Source organism: Pipistrellus kuhlii, unplaced genomic scaffold (genome assembly GCF_014108245.1).
Source record: "Pipistrellus kuhlii isolate mPipKuh1 unplaced genomic scaffold, mPipKuh1.p scaffold_m20_p_3, whole genome shotgun sequence".
NCBI classification, from domain to species: domain Eukaryota; kingdom Metazoa; phylum Chordata; class Mammalia; order Chiroptera; family Vespertilionidae; genus Pipistrellus; species Pipistrellus kuhlii.
Window position 1 is genome coordinate 125,458,392 of NW_023425529.1, and position 15,520 is coordinate 125,473,911.

At 34.3% G+C, this 15,520-nt stretch overlaps 1 protein-coding gene and 1 pseudogene across 4 annotated transcripts in view; one reads left to right on the plus strand and one right to left on the minus strand.

Moving 5' to 3' along the window:
• The window catches only part of PCDH9 (protocadherin 9), a 900,785-nt gene that overhangs the window by 150,647 nt on the left and 734,618 nt on the right, over positions 1-15,520 (minus strand). The gene's annotated exons all lie outside the window — the stretch shown is intronic.
• On the plus strand, positions 8,773-8,895 carry LOC118730928 (annotated as a pseudogene).

Below are 15,520 nucleotides of genomic sequence, written 5' to 3' on the forward strand. Positions count from 1 at the left end.
ACTGACAGCCTCTGTGACACTAGGTGTCATCACTGGGTGAAAAACAGAAATATTTTTATTTCCGCCCTACAAGTGGAAGCTATTGATGGAAATGACATGAGGATTTACTTTTGAGGTTTTCTTGAAGTATCATTTGGAGTTTAATAACTTTTGAGTTTGAGTTAATATACTGAAGATGCATTCATTGATGTAAATTTCTGGAAGGCTTAAAAATATGAGACCATAAAATAAATGACGGCCACAAAAAAAAATAATAATAATACTAAAAAACAGTTTGTTCTTCAAGAAGAGTGAGAAAGGCAATTAGAAGTTTGCCACTTCAGCATAGGCCTGCTGTGTGTTTACCGCACATTCCTAATGAACTTGAAAACAAAATATATTATCATGCTTAAAGCTGTGCATTAATATTTAATGTTATAGCATCTATTAAATATCTGCATATCAAGTTGGATTCTAGCTTCAAAGTTGGCTCTGGGCTTGCTATCGCATTCTTTAGCATTTATACAGATTATGTAAATTGCATACAGCAATGAAAACTGAGGTGAGGAAGTATCAACTCTTCTTTCAAGCTCAACATCATTCTCTAAACCCCACCTTCAGTTTATAACTACAATCTGTTGATTCACAAAACAGGTGTATTCTCTATAAAAGAAGTGAGGAACAACAACTATAAATAACTAACAAATGTTATGCTGACCTACTTGTGAGATCAATCATGCCATTTTAGTATCTTTATCATATACCATTTAATGTTTTCAGATTTTTTATGACTGGTAATGACTTATAGCTAGAGTTGTATGATATAGTATTGCTTTTTAAATTTACAATTAAAGTTAGCCCTATCAGGTAAAATATACAGAATCATAGATTGCAACAACAGGAAAGAGATAAGACGGAAGAAATTACTTCCATAGTTTAGAAATAGAATACAAAAATCTAAATGCAGAACTGTTACATTTTTTTTAATTTGAAGAGCTTTATCGGCCTGAAGCTACGTTAACAATAAATACAAAAACTAGGTTGAAATGAACTCTAAGTCTGCCCAATGAAGCTTATTTAACAAGAAGTTTCTACATGGTGACAACAGGATAGCAATAACTGTGTAGGGAAATGGTAGATATTTAGGAGACTCGGCCAAGTGAGGGGAAATTCAGGTTTCAAAAGTAGGAACATACCTAACAGGTAACAAAAAAAATTAGAAAAAGCCATGGCCTTTTCTCATGGGACTGGAAAGCACTGAACAGAAGCTGCACTGATGTAACTATGAGATGGTTAAATTTAAACCATCTTCCTGTTTTAAAGTTGCAGGAATGAAGCTACCAGGGGTTTTAAGTGACTTTTTCCAAGGTCGCATAGATGAAGTGGGAGAGACAGGCACAGCTACTGACTGACAGACAGCAGGAGCTGTAGGCTCTGCTCTCACTCAACACCTGCAGAATTGCCTAAACTACTCAGGCATGTAAGCCTTTCACTGGTGACACCACCTAATCATTAGAGACGCTTGGCAGAGGTGACAATTCTGGAAACTTCCACCTACACTCAGATGGTTTCTTCATTTTAAAAACAGTACTGATTAGATTATTGGCATTTGTGGAATGAATGCCACAAAAGAAATTGACCAAAGGTTTTTCGTATCTGTCCAGACAAATGGTTAGGCACTAAAACAAGAAAGATTGGTACTGGTCAACAATTTAGACTGTTGTCCTCAGCCAGACCCTCACTGAGGAAAACCCCAAGAAACTGTCTTCAAAAGCTAACCTAAATTAACCAGGAGTCAGTCCCTCAGATATCACTACCACATTAAACCTTCTTAAAAGATTATGCCTGGCTCATACATTCCTTTGATTATTCGTTCATGTGGAATTTAAGACTACAAATCAAATTTGTTACATTTTAGAAAATCCCCATTGCATAGCTTCAGTTATATCAACACTACATAAATCCTCTTTAGCCAAAAATACTTCTTAATCTTCAAGTTCCTCTTGTATACTATACATTTCTATTCTTTTCAGATTTCACTGAAAGAAAATTAATGGTATTTGTGGAATTCAAAAAAAAAAGTTGAGACATAATATTAATATTGAAAAATAGGTCAGAGCAACATATGCTTTAGTTTAAATAACATATTTAATGCATAGATTTTAATGCAATTTCATTTCAATATGATCCATGAAATAAAAACTTCTAATCAGCTATACACAAAAAAATATGCAAACACAGACTGTAATTTTGCTTTACTTGCAGGAAACATTGTGACATTAATGCAACATGCAAAAAATGTGAGGCTTACAACTGTATAAGTTTATAGTTTTTTGACTAGGTATAGCCCTTTAGTTTTTCAGAAATATGTTATATAGTACTGGAGAGGATCAATAAATAGGTACTTTAGAGACAATATCAATTACGTTAAGCAATATGTGATTGCCAGTTAAATTGTGAAGGAAGCTGTAACAACATTAAATGCTATTTTCTTCAGTTATTAATAAATTACTAATTGGAATATAAAGTAAAACAACTTAAAATACAAGTGAACAGATGTTTGCCTCAGAACCATGTGTAAGCAGAGCCCTTACCTACTATTCCTGTTTCTTATCCAGTGTGATCCGATTTCACACCTGCAGTTTTTGAGAACATGATGCAGTGCAGTTGGAACCGCCTCGTTCCAGTTTGCAGTTGATTGTTAAATATTATAAATTTTGTAAGCCATCATTGTCATGTTGGGAGAATTTATACCATAAGAATCAGGAAATTGTATAAATCATGCCTCTCTCTAGCAGCTTTGCTCATTCACTAATGTAATTGTCCAGAGTGATACAGGGACAAAAAAAAAAATAATAACTAAACCCAGACTGGTTCTCAATATAGAAGGAATTGAGTTGGAGAGAAGCAGCTTAAAATCTGAAAAGAAGAGTAGAAAATTATGTTGACAGTTTAAATCTTTGCGTATTTGAAGAATGAAGATGCCATTACCAGAAATACAGACTTCAGGAAGGACATTCATTTGAGAAGTTTGAGTGGGGCACAAGTTATTCGGCAAAGGATAAGTAAGATTCAGCAGAATGATCAGGGGAGCTAAGCATTAAAGTCCAAATAATCCACAATTACATCTTTGTCTATGAGGACAGTGTCCCAAATTGTCTGGACATTAGATTTGGCTGGGGAACCTACAGAATTGATATATGCATGCCTTTCCAGGGACCGGTTTAATTGCTTTAAAATGTGGTATGACCTCTGGAATATTTTAAAGACAACAAGTGATTCTTGTTGCAGACAAGTTTGGAAATACTGGTCTATAATTCCAACAATTTAAAATCTCTTAAGGTCTTAAATGCCTAAAACACAAACACAGAGAGAAATAAAGACATCACAAGCTTGAGAGCCTTGTGGGACAGTCCCTCAAACTGTGCTAGCTACTGTCATTACTCAGAGCTGAGGGAGAAAGACGGTTCTACTTTCTCCTCTACAAGAGTAGTTCAATGAAAGGAATTCAGTGGCTTTCTACTATCCCCATATTTTAACAATTGGTAGTCAGGGAATTGTGAGAAAGAAGTTAGTTGTTCTTGGCATCAGCTGAGATGTGAGGTCACTACTTGAACAAGATATCCAAAATAAAATGCCTTATATACTGCATGATGTATGTTTAGCTCTCCAAATTAAAATAATAATTTTTATATATATATATATATATATATATATATATATATATATATAATGCTTTGTAATTATGGTGGAAGAAGTGGCTCAATTACCTCCTAAGGGATACTTTATAAAGAAAAGAACTACTCATTTAGTCATATGCTTGCCCAAAGAGAGAAGTCATTAAGATTATAAACAATCAGCTTGATTCTACCCTGTGAATTCAAGAAGAGTACAAGAATGCTTCCTCTCAGGAGTCAAGGGGCATTCCTTCTTTTTGCTGAATGGCAAATAGAATTCTAGATTGTTTAATAAGGCAGAATACTTAAAACATATTATAAAAAAATTTACAGATGCCCTTTCTATCCTAATCATGCTCTGCCATATGCACCTTCATGGCATACCAGACAGCAAGCCATACTGGTGTGTGTGTGTGTGTGTGTGTGTGTGTGTGTGTGTGTGTGAGAGAGAGAGAGAGAGAGAGAGAGAGAGAGAGAGAGAGAGAGAGAGAATGCAGAAACAGGACTGTCAACCAGGATTTACAGCACTTAATGTGCATTGTTTTTCTTTTATTGTCTAAAGTTTTACATATGTCTCCCTTTTCCCCTAACCCAGACATTCCCACCCTAGGCAAGCCCCCACCACCCCAATGTCTGTGTCCATTGGTTATGCTAATGCAAACAAGTCTTTTGGTTGCTCTCTAATTTCCCTCCCCTACCATTTGTCTCTAGATAAATCTATTCTTGTTCATCAAATATGTTGATCATTCTATCCCACATATAAGTGATATCATGTGATATCTATCTTTCTCTGACTGGCTTATTTCACTTAACATAATGTTCTTCAGTTACATCCATGTTGTTCCAAATGTTAAAAGTTCCTTCTTTTTTATAGTGGCATAGTAAACACAGATTCTGACTCAAGAGCTTTACATATTGAATTCTGCATTTCTTCCAAGTCCCCGGGGAAGCTGATAGTGTTAAAGCATATTGTTCATGCACCAAACTTTAAATAGAAAAATGGTAAATGTCAGGACTAAATGTTTTTTAGATCCACTGGATTCATTCTCTTTACATCCTTATATGATTCATAGCAATAACATGCTCATACGTAGCATAATCTTACATACTTCTCAAAGGTTCAGTTAGTCATTGTTAGTAAAGAATGTTGCATGAGATGTGGGTTTAGGCTAGCCACAATTCTACGTATGATTACAAACCTATATGTGATTCTGCATTATTTATTCCTATATAAGTAGATGTCTGATGAGAAGGGGAAACAAAACAATCCACCAGCATTAGGAATTTAATTTTGATGCCAAAATTACAGAGCATGTCTGTTTTACACTAAAAGTAATTGTCAACACCCTCTCTGCTTATCCATTTGCTTTGTAAATTTGAAACCAAAATATTGGAGTGTCCTCTCCTTATAAGGATTTGCACAGACCAAGAGGCAGATTCAGGCTTTTAAGGCCAAAAGGATGCTGGTAGACAATGCAAATCAGCCCATTAAGACAAGTGCAGTCACTGACTCATGAAGCAAAGCAAATGCTTTAAAAAAAAAAAAAAAAAAAAAGTGCTCCTAAGGCTGCCTCACAGTGTGATCAATGGTATTCACCTTCCTCTTTCACTGTAACCAGAAGGTCTATCAAAACCAGCAAACGGAAGCCTTCAGAAGCATTATGTAGCTAAAAAAAGGAGACTATTTTACCCATTAGTAATAAATGTACCTGCTGAGCAGAACACAGTTATCCCTGAAAAGGTTCCACAATTCTCTTTCACTTGGGTCTGCCTGCTATGAGAGAAGCAGTGTGTAAAGAGCATTTTGTAAAAGCAAAAGAGTTTATTTAATTGACTTTACTGGAATTAGGAGACAGAGTACAGTGTGCTCAACCTGCAGCAGCCCGACTCTATGATGAAAGAAAATTGCACAATTTAATAGCCAGATACAGGGACTGTGCGGTAATAGAAGTAATCAAAGGCTTGGCCGTGCTTTAAGGAACAAAACGCTGTTGCTTTTCTATTTACTCTGGATAGGAGACTGCAAGGACCATCTGCAGGAAGGAGCTTGGGAAGAACTTCCTAAATTTGGGTGACACTCTTAGGAAAGGGAGCATTTAGAAAGGGAGCCGTGTGTCACAACGATAAGTGTGTCTTCTGGAAAGTGGATTTTTGTGTTCCAAAGTTAGAAATTTTATCTCATGTGAAACAGTTATAAAAAATATTTAGAATTTATTGTAGTTAATTTTTCACATTCTAGTTTGGCCACACCAACCTCACTTTCATTAAGGATACCATCTTACTATATCTAACATGTATATATTTTTTTAAATAGAAACTTCACTACTAAGCCTTATTTAGAGTAAAAACATATTAGCCTCTCTTGAACATCTGGTGGAAAGTGAAGTTTCAGCAGTAGCAATTTATACATCTGTAGCATATTGGGAGAATGTGGCTTGCGTGATTCAGTAGCAAGAAGGAGTACTGATTTACACTGCAGCATCAACAGAACACCAGCCTGTGAAAAGCAGAAGTGTTGGATTGTAGCCTTGTATGATCTTAATATAATCTCTATGTTACCAGAATTCAAATGATTAAAAAAAATGCTATAGGAACCAACATGTGTTTTACTAAATCCAGAAACTTAACCAGAGAAATGTTGATGGCAAAGAAATGCATTAGAGATCATTTAAATCTTGTCATATCCTGAATATATTAGTATTTGTAGTGACTCAGACTAAGCAGTTGAGCTGTGGATTATAACCAAATTGCCAGTTAAACATATATAAAATTAATTTTAGTAAAATGTGAGTGTATATGACAGCTCAATTCCTATGACTTATATACTTCAAAATAATTATACTATTAAGGTAGGCAGCACACTACCTTATCTTTCTCAGATGTAGAGAAATGCACACTGACTAGGCTTTTCCACTAACAGTAAACTGGAAATATTGTTCAATCTCATGTCTTAATTTGCTTATTTGTGAAAGTATTATTTAAAATATTGAATTTTATATTGTCTAAATCCCATAGAAACTACATACCCACATTTATTTTAATACAATAGATTAATTTTTTTTAAGTGAAAGGTCTTCCATATTAGCCAATATAATGTTTTATTAAATATATTAATATGTGAAATTCAATAGGCTTCATTTAAGCAAAAGGAAAAAAAATAGTATTGTATTCACATACTAAGTTTTTACAGTTTGGTTTAAACAAAAGTTTGCCTTAAGTCATAGGTTAATGTTTTCAATATGTTTTTCAAGAAGAACCAAGTTCAAACAGAGAAATAAAGAATCCTCATAATTGACAATATAGAACTAGATTGTGATTTTTTTTCAAATATTGGCAAATTCTTCTTTTCTTATCACAGATATGCAACTATATCTCTTTTCACAATTTTTATTCCAGTTCAATTCTATAAAATTTATTTTTCTCCCTCTTTCTTTCCCACCTATCTTCCTTCTCTCCATACCCTTTCTTCTCTTCCATGAACAAGAGTGAAAGAAGTATTAATATTAAAAATATCTATCTTGTTCACTAATGTAATACTACTTCTAGTTTGACAAATCTGTTGCTGAGTTTTAAAGTCCTGTATACCTCCCACTTCCTCCATCTCACCAGTAACTCTGCTATTTTGTCATAAATACTTTATCTTGGTTTAAGTGTTACCATTTTCTCAAGATAGTGAATAAGGACCTTCTTTTAAGTCTTCCTTTCCCTTACCCACTAAATATCTGTTAAATGTCATGTCCTACAGAGTCTAAGACCTCCTAAGAATTGTTCAGAACCAGTACATATATGCACTTTCTATTCCCATTGTTTCAGGACTCACCTCTAAGGCACATAATGTGACTTCTTGAAAAGTCCCACTTCCATAGAGTGAGTATGTTCTCCATGCTCCTTCAAGTGTAATCTTTCTGAAAAGATGTCTGGTCACCTTTACTTTTTCTTTAATGCTTCTTATTAAATAAAAGTGTGGTTTTAAAACTTTTGTATTCAAAGGGATAATGGTTTACCTAGGATGATAAGAAAATATGTTTTAAGTTGTATTTCAATGATTTTAATATAGGTGGTTGGGAAGCACACTCTAGAAAAACTGCTTTAGACTTGGAGATACATCACATAGATATGAGCACTTGAAATCATTCACAATTTTATTTTAATTTAAAAGCCCTTTGGATGGCTTAAAAAAGCTCTAGCTCTACAAAAGATCACCCTCATTCAAATTTTTGCAAAGTATCTAATGCTTATGCTCATTTTTTCTTGTATATGTTTACATATATTTTTATATATATACTTGGAAAAATAATTCAAACAGCATGAAAAGACTAATTTTAACAGGAAGAAAAGCTGCTATCTCTTCAATCCCAAAAACTCAGCTTCTCTATATCTCTTCTATAAAGATAGCCTCTGCTTTGGTTTTTTGTGGACTTTTGTAACGATTTTCCATTCATAGTAAATTACTCAAGTCTACCGACTAGGCACTGCATATCTCCTCCTCTCTCCTCAAACTCCCAGTAATGTTATTCTCAGTCTCTTTCTGTGATGACGGCTTCGCTATCTATTTCCCTGAGAAAGCAGAAGAACCAGCCTACTTATATCTGTATCTATATTCTAAACTTTTCCTTTCATTTATATGTTTGACTTGCCCATACCCCTGCATAAAGACATGCTCTCAATGTCATCCCCTGTGCTCTAGATAATAATGCTGTTGTTAACTCAAGAAAATTGCTCCAGGGCTTATCCCTCCAGCCAGTACTATCTCCATTTTTTAATGGATCAAATCAATCAGAAAAAGAAAAATAAAACAAACAAAAGCAAAGCAAAAATATACCTTGGCCCCTCATCCAAGTTCAGCTACTACATTTTTTATGCTCTTATTTATAGCAAAGAATCTCAAAAGATGATCATACTTGCTCCTCAAAATATTTTCTGTTATCTCATAAACCCTAAGAGGTTTCATGCTTACTTTTTTTTTTTAATGGAAACCTCTTTTTTTTCTATGTCAACAGTGACTTATAAATCCTATAGTCAATACTCAGTTCTAATCACACTTTCCCTGCTGCCTCCCTCCTCTGAAATCTACATGTGTTGTATCACTCAGTGTCCCTTCCTAATTTGCTTATCTATCGCTTCTCTGCCTTTTGGCTAAGATCAAGTGTAGTATCTAATTTGCTTATCCACTCCTCTTTGTCTGCAACTGGCTGTCTAATAGGCATCTTAAACTTAACTTTTACAAAATGGATCTATCATATTATTCTTCAAGTATCAACTTGTCCACTCTATGCTCGTTCTTATCCCCCCCCAAAATACCATCACCATGATCTTTCAGAAGCGAAGTCCAAAAACTGTCACATCATCCTCCAACCTGCTAGCAAATTCTCTACCTTAAAAATCATTTGAGAACCAGTCTACTTCTCAGAATCTCCACTGCCACCATCCAGATCCAAAGCACCATTTCTGACACTTCCCTAATGGCCTGATCTATTTTCAACATAATACCCATAATTAGCCTTTAAAAATATAACGCAGGATGACTGTCATTGATAAGACTCACCTGGTACTGAATCTCTAATTAATATCCACTTTTTATTAGCCACTCTTAGACTCTAATTTCTTAAAAAGAATATTAATTATCCCTTATACTTTATGACAATACATACTCTGCTTGCAGTACAGTAATAATATTAACATTATCTATTAAATTATTTCTCAAATGTAAGGCAAATAACTTGTAAATGCCTATTTTTGAGTTCTGTTCTAATTTATTCATGGATAAAGTATGGGTGATGAAATACCCCTTCATTCAATGGACTGTGCAACTACAGTTTCTTTTATTAACAATTCATATTCACATACTGTTGACATATCTACAGGCACCCACATTGATGATGAGTTGAACAAAGGTGTGAGTGTGTCCCTTCTATAGAGAAATTTTCTAAACACTTGTCTATGTACTTTCTAAAAATGCTTACATATCTGAAGGTACAAGTGTGCCTGCCAGATATGGTCAATCAGCACCCAAAGAGACAGGGCTAAGGATAAACTTCTGCAAAAATATATGCAAAACCAAAATTCTGAAAATATAATGTTCAGTAGAGATAGTTTCTAAAGGACTGATTTATATATATATATATATATATGTGTGTGTGTGTGTGTGTGTGTGTGTGTGTGTGTGTGTTATGTGTATGTTTGTAGTGCCTAAATAGAAACTATCAAAAATATATTTTGTCAAGCTAATTTATGTCTTCCACATGCCCTTTGTCATCTTGAAAATACATTGTATCTATTTTTTTAATTCAGTTATAATTTTTTCATATTCCTTCAAAGCTGCTTATAAATTTAATAATTAGATATGCTGTAACAATTGACAGTTTCATTTACTTTAATGAGAATAGTAACATGCCTGTTTGCATACAAAGAAACATTTTCTATGACAAAAACTACAATATGTTGTCTTATCTAGAACCTTCACAAGTGTATAAGACCTTAATAGTTATTTACAAAAGGCTTCACTTTTAGAAAGCTAAGAAGAAAAGAGGCAGAAAGAGATAAAAATAGGTGAAGAGGGAGGGAAGGAGGGAGAAAAGAGAAAGAAAGACAGGGAGAGAGAGAGGGAGAGAAGGAGAAATGGAGGGAGGGAGGAAAGGAGGGAGGGAAGGAAGGAAAATGAAGGAAAGGGCAAAGGACAAAAGAGGAAAAGGGGGGAGAAAGAAAGGAGGGAAAGGAATAAAAGAAATGAAGGGGAGAAAGATGGCAACAGTGCAAGGAAAATAGCGAAAGTGGTTACCTCAGACCTCTTCCCATTTTTACATGGACCTCTGCATCCCTAGGAGTTTGGGCTAGCTGTCTCCCCCTCCGTCTCTCCCTGTCTCTGCCTCTCTTGGTTCACCACTTCTCTTTTCTTATATTCTGTATCGTGGACATTTTATCTGGTATTCTGTCACTGATAAAGAGAGCCAAAGCAGTTCATGGACAGGGGCACTTTAATTGTCCTTCAAAGCTAATAGCACAGGGGTGATGCTGTGGATTGCACTGGCTGCCTGTCTCTCTAGACCATGTCTATTTTCTATAGTCTCTGGTGAAGTCCTGAAATACACCAGCTCTATCTTTCTCTCCCTCTCCTCTTTGTGTTTGTTTGTTTCATCTGAATATTACTTTCTCTCTATAAGTGATTGGCAAAGTACTGATTAATGCCACTTCTATACTAGTATAATTGCTTCCATAATTAAAAGAATATGACAGACCCTCACTTGCTGGTTTGAGTTGTGACATCTGTAGGTATGCATCTATACATATAGATGAGAAAGAGAAGATAACAAGAAAATGAAATCCAGAAAGAAACAGTGTGACTTAAGGCACTTTCATACTTAGAATATATATATATTCTAAGGATATATATATATATATATATATATATATATATATATATATATATATATATATAAAACCTTCTGTCTATTTAGTATGCATGCACACCCAACACATGGCTTGCCATATTTATCCAGTGAGAGTTTCTAAGATGTAGGCATTTATATAAGATACACTAACTCAATTCCCTAAGTACATACAACTAGGCACTAAAATACTCTGAACATCTGAAACTGTTAATGCATCTTTGAAAAGTGCAATATTCCTCAAGAGCATTTGGTGATTTACAGGAATCTGGGTCAGTTTAACGGTGAAGGAAGGCGCACCTAGCCAGAGCCTTCCTCCATAGCTTATGCAAACACATCTCTACTATAGACGATAAGGTACAAAATGCTGAAACATAAAATTTCATAAGTATCCAGAGGAGAAAGCCAAGGGGGACATGTGTGGCTTTGAACAGACATGAATCTTGGAATCCAAAACAACTTGTGAAAGCTCGTTTAGGAATTAACATTAAAGACTGTGCAGACACAAGACTGGACTCATTATCTACCATTCCCACTTCTTATTGCACAAAATCAGACAAGCATTTTGTCTCTGAATCTAACTTTTCAGAGATATCAAAGGGAGACACATAGCTGAGAATTGTTTTAGCAGGATTATTCTTTTTAAATAAAGGTACATGGAGTGCATAAAATACAGTAGATGATAAATAGTAAATACTCACTAAACGGGAACCTTAATTAATGTTTTTCAGCTGTTAACATCTGAAGAAAATAGTTGCAATGGGCACCTGGGGGAAAAGATTCCTTATCTTGTAAACCAGACCACCATAGGCCTGCCTGAGCTTAAAATATTGCTACTAGAACATAAAATCAATTAGTGTTTTTTACTTGGTATTTTTGGCTATAGTTTTACAAAGACTGGCCAGTTTGTAGATGCATTTTTTCAGGGAGGAGGGAGGTATTGAGAAAAGGTGACTGTTACAATGTTACTGTGACAACAAAGAGCCAGTTGTGAAATAAGCAAAAGGACATTCTTAGCAATTACCGGGCTCCTACAAGTTTAGCTAAAACAGTCAATACCATTTAATTGATCTCACAGAGTTGCTGGTTAAAAAAGAAGAAAAAAAAGAAAGATTACTGCTACCGAGATTTACTAAGGGAATTTGCAAAAAAGAAGTTGGCAATAATTTTAATTCCAGCACAATGGATCCCAATTTGATCAACTTGTGCATCTGTAATTCTTTGACATGACTGAAGCATTGACACATTTCTACATTAATATAATTGTGCTAAGACACATGTCAGATGCTATTGGCCAGATGCTATGCAAAAATCTTTACATAGTGTGTAAAGATTAAATGTGATGAACACATTTAATCTTTGTAATAATCCTATAATGAGGGTCCCCTTTCACAGGTTAGGAAACTAAGAAAACAGAGGTTAAAAAGGTCGCTTGCCCAAATTCACACAGCAACTAATCGACAAAGTTGGAATATGGACCCTAGGCTACGGACTATGGACACTGTGGCCAAGTCTCAATGCAGAAAATGATTCCAGAACTCTCACCTTTAAATACCTTTATTTTTAGTTAAGAACTTTCTGATTAAAGATTTGTGGTTTAAACATCTATGCATGTCTTATTTTTAACATCGTCTCAAACTTACAAGGCCTGGATGATAGAAAATATTCTGAAAGCCCAACATTTATATACTCTAGATTAAAACAGAACAAATGCCTGAAACCTGTTTGGCTCAGTGGATAGAGCGTTGGCCTGCAGACTGAGGGGTCCCAGGTTCGATTCTAGTCAAGGGCATGTACCTTGGTTGTGGGTACACCCCCAGTGGGGGGTGTGCAGGAGGCAGCTGATCTATGTTTCTCTCTCATCTACATTTCTAGCTCTCTATCCCTTTCCCTTCCTCTCTGTAAAAAATCAATAAAATATATTTTAAAAAATAAAACAAAACAAATGATCATTATCCTAAGAGTGATACTTCAATGAAATACTGTCATTTCCTAAGGTATAAAAATAATCAGTGCATTATTATTTATTATTATATTGGAATCTCTGATATATATATATATATATATATATATATATATATATATTCCATTTAAATGCTAACATGTGATCATGATGCTATAGAATTTTCTCAGTACACTTTATACAGTGTTGGGTTTTGTTCAATTTATTTGCAGGAGGTAACTGAGGGGCTTCCCATTGACAATTGCAGTTTCATATTAATCTTAGATATCAATCCAGGACAGGTTAAACTTTCTTTGAACTTCACAGGATTCTAAGTCTTACAGAAAAAAGTTACATATTTAATGATTGTTACGTACATGGAAATTTGTAAAGGTTATATTGTAGATATTTTAATTTGAAAAAAGTAGACGCATAGCAAAAATTGAAAAAAAAATAGCACATAATGGGAATTGAAGTATTAACATTTGCCAGTCTTACTTCCAACAAATGTTAAACTAATAATAATGAATGTATTACATGTTCTTTTAAAATTCTATTGGCATATATAGAGACATATTCAATTTAGGAAGGGAAGTTATAAGTATCTCAATGAATACTACTAATAAAAGCATACTGAAACTAGATTGTATATCTCTATTAAAATTATATCAATAACTCCTGAATAATACATGTATTAGAATTGATGTTACAATGTAACTAGAAAATTACAACATAATATGATAACAGACAAAAGACAAGCCCTCCACACTCATTCTGTACATGTCATTAGCAATTCACTTTGTATTTTAACCTATACAAAATATCTTAAGCCACTTAACAGCTTTCTAAAAAGCATCCTAGCTCAAGTTATTAATATCTTTATTTAAATGCAAATCTTGACTTTTTCTTGGAGACTACTTAAAGCTTCTCTCATAATGCTGCATAGAGAAAAGCAAATTTTTATTCCAAAAATATACGTATCAAACTCTTCATATCCTATATATATGTAGAACTTTATATGTTTGCATAAATTTGCCACTTAAAAAAACCACTGCCATTAATAGTTGTCTTAATAAAAGATATAAAATTGTTGACTCTTTAATGTTGATACACGCATACCAATCACAAATTTTAATGGCCACCAAAAACTTCAAATATCAAAGTAAAATTATCATTTATTTAGTTTTATTTATTATAAATATTTAAAGAAATTGCATGTGACAACAAGTGTATTCAATACAGCAGTATAACCCTGGGCATAAATAACCTGCAGATATTTTTATGAGCATGTCCGAATTTAATCAACCCGTAAATTTAAATCCATTTATCATTATTGTTCACCTATCTGCATGTGCAAACCACACTGTAGATATGGAAATGCATATTTCATAGGGCACATAGAACATATAGTCACCAATGAATGAAATGGCTCTTATTTCTAAGTTCATGCAGATGCTAACGATTTTGAAGTCATGATTTCAATTGATAAAGTGGGAAAACTACAGAAAAACTGAGAGATTCACTTCTACCATTTAAGGTATTTAACTGAAGTTGTATACAATAGGCTTAATTGTGGCTAATAGCTAGAGGCATATATAGTTAGCACCCAATAAATATTGCTGAATTGATATTTTGAAAGGCACATGTAGCCAATTTTGGTTATAAAGAACTTTACTGTTTACAGAAAAAATATTCAGTAAAATAAAAGTTAATTTAAAATATGGTATAAAATACACCAATATTCAAACATTTAGTAAACAGTATACCTATGTAGTTACTGAGTTCCTACATAGGTATACTGTTTAATATGTAAAAACACTAATGAACTTTTTAAAAATATATATATTTTATTGATTTCTTACAGAGAGGAAGGGAGAAAGATAGAAAGCTAGAAAGGTCGATGAGAGAGAAACATAGATCAGCTGCCTCCTGCACACCCCCCACTGGGGGTGTGCCCGCAACCAAGCTACATGCCCTTGACTGGAATCGAACCTGGGACCCCTCAGTCCGCAGACTGACACTCTACCACTGAGTCAAACTGGTTTCAGCACTAATAAACTTTTTAAGACTAGAATTGAAAGGTTAATGGAATGAATATTTCTTGGCTCTTATCACTGAATCAGCATGTGGTTCTTAGACTGAGAGTCACCACAACCAACCCTCTAGCTGTGTAATCCAAGGTTGGAATTCCAGAGTTCTTAACATTTTGCCCCCATGTTTTCTTTTCTGTTCTTAGCACTAGTGAATCCTGAGGTGGAGTAGAGGAAGTTCCCTAGAGTCTCCTTGATGAATTCTACAAAATTTCTAAGGAAAAGAGATTGCTGAATGTAACAAGATGCTTTTTTTCATTATACAAGTGTTACAATTTATAGCCTAAAGAAAAGCATTTGTTGTTGGTTGTAGAGACTATCTAGATGCAAGATTAGCAAATATCTGCCAGTTTTGCTAAAAGAGACCATATGTATACTAGTAAAGCACACTTGTTGGCACAGAGGAGATGCACAAAATATGCTAATCACCTTCTTACACCCTGCTGT